General features: G+C 59.3%; 1 pseudogene; it reads right to left on the bottom strand.

Annotated features, from left to right (window-relative positions):
* Positions 1 to 204: 204 nt before the first annotated feature.
* On the bottom strand, positions 205 to 1,544 carry LOC119305720 (annotated as a pseudogene).
* Positions 1,545 to 2,344: the final 800 nt, after the last annotated feature.

The following is a 2,344-nucleotide window of genomic DNA, read 5'->3' on the forward strand; positions in this document are numbered from 1 at the left end:
GCGCCCCAACAAGCTCACTCGTGGTCAACTGCGGATGCGTCGGTTTTCAGTCAAAGATATATTCGATTAACATACAATCTCATGCACACTAGTGATCTCAATGTAATCCAAATCCTTGGTATGAAATCAAAGGTACATATTCAATTTTGCCACAAACAATTGTGTTAATTGAAGCCCAAAAATAGTCTTTGTAGCAGTTAGAGATCAGGCTGAAGCATCGAGGGCGTTGGCGAACCATGGTCGCCTGAGCGCGGTGGTGGCCGACAACCTCTTGTTGATGTTGCACGAGAGGAGCCCCTTGAGGACTTCGAAACCTTCTTTGGAGAGGCAGTCCTCGGGAAAGTGCTCACGGAGCTTGTTGCGGGAAATGACATGCGGCGGGGTCACCAGCTTCCCGGCGAGCGGCAACGACTCGTAGGCTGGCCAGATCATGAACAATGGCACGCCGAGAACGCGAAAGATGGCGAGGAGCTGTTGAGCGTCGTCGTCCCCGTCGAAGAGCGGCTTCCCGGAGAGGAGCTCGGCCATGACGCAGCCGAGGGACCACATGTCAACCGTGGCGTCGTAGTCGGTCTTGCCGAGGAGCATCTCCGGTGCCATGTATCGGCGTGTGCCGCGCTGGCCGTACGGCGCGGGCTCTGCCATGGACACCGTGAGCCCTAGGTCGCAGATCTTGACGGTGCTGATGCCGTCTGCGCCGACGAGGATGTTCCCCGGCTTGATGTCACGGTGGATGATGCGGAGCCCGTGCATGTGCTTGGCGGCGCCGAGGAGCTGCTCCATGATGCAGCGCACGTCGGCCTCGTGGAAGGGCCGTCCGCGGCGGTGCTCGTGGAGGACGTCGTGCAGGCTGGGCCCGACGCACTGCATGACGACGGAGAGCTTCCCGGCGCAGCGGTCGAGCGAGAGCGCCCGGAGCTCGACGATGGCGCGGTGGCGGTGGCACGCCGCGAGGAACGCGGCCTCGCGCAGCGTACGGGCATCGGCGCAGCCGCACGCGATGCCGGCGCCCTCGTGCACGCGGGGGAGCGGCTTCTTGACGGCGCCGTTGGTGCGGTGGCGCGCCTCCACGACGCCGCCATAGGCGCCCACGCCGAGCGCGTGCATCTCCTGGTAGTCGGTGGATCTCCAGTAGCGCGCCCTGTTGCAGAAGGTGAACCTCGGGGCGCCGCCGCTGGTGTCCACCTTGAAGTCGGGGTGGTCGCCGGGGAAGACGCGCTTGATGGCCATCGGGAACGGAGGGGGAGGAGGAGGAGGTCGAAAGGGAAACAGGAGAGGGTCGCATTGTGGTTGTGGCGGCCGTACGTATATATAGAAGTTGGGATGCTCATTGTCAGCGAGACGTGCTCGAGTGGTCTCTGGACTTGAGGACGAGGTCAACGCGCTGCTCGTGGCTCTGGCTTGGGCGAGACTACGACGGGAGCTCCTGTACGCGTTCGGATTCGTAGCCGGAGAGGAAGTGGAAACGGGAGGGAAAAAAGGATCCTACGGGTCACTTGCCCGATTTCTGTTTGGGCACCGATAGGCCCAAAAATTTCGGCCATACACGTCTCAGCCGTTGGATGCGAGTTGCGTAGCCATTAGATCCGGTCAAAAATAACGTCCTTGCCCCAGCGACTTCTCCCCCCCGCTCGGGTGCGCGGCGCCGCGTCTCCTGTCTTCTCGGTGGTCGTCCTCATTGCCGGTCCCTACCCCTCGTCGGCCTGTCCCCACCGGTGGTCGTCCTCATCGCCGATGTCCACCCTCGCCGGTCGTCCTTGTCGCCGGTCCCCACCCTTGCCGTCCGTTCTCGTCACCACCTCGACCAGTGCAACAGCTGCACCAACGGTTGCAGCTCTCAGCAACGATGGGTGTAACTCCGGTCATAGCTCCGCCGCCGCCCCTCGCCATTGATGCTCCTTGCATGGAATTGCGTCGACGCCAGCCAGCCAGCCAGTCACCGTCGTTGAGGTGGACGTAGCAAAAAACATCATCGGTCGTAGCAAAAAACATCACAGGCCATAGCAAAAAAAAGACAACAGATGCAACAAATCATTATCGCCGTCGTCGCGAGGTCGCAGCTCCGCCTGATGGATGTAGCAAAAAAGCTTCTCCATTAGTACCAAAATCCAACTACGGTTGAATCTTTATTATCAACGATTGAAGCTTTTTTAGTGGCCAGTTGAAGCTTTTTGTGATGACGGTTGAAGCTTTTTGCGACACCGGTTCAAGCTTTTCATTGTGGCAGTGGCCGGTTCCGGCATCTGTTGTCGTTGTTTAAAGCTTTTTTGCCGCAGCGTTGTAGCTGCCCAGAACACCGGTTGCAACATCAGGGGTTTGTCCCCCTTGAATCATTTCGTCGTTG

Source organism: Triticum dicoccoides, chromosome 5B (genome assembly GCF_002162155.2).
Source record: "Triticum dicoccoides isolate Atlit2015 ecotype Zavitan chromosome 5B, WEW_v2.0, whole genome shotgun sequence".
In the NCBI taxonomy this organism is placed as follows: Eukaryota; Viridiplantae; Streptophyta; class Magnoliopsida; order Poales; family Poaceae; genus Triticum; species Triticum dicoccoides.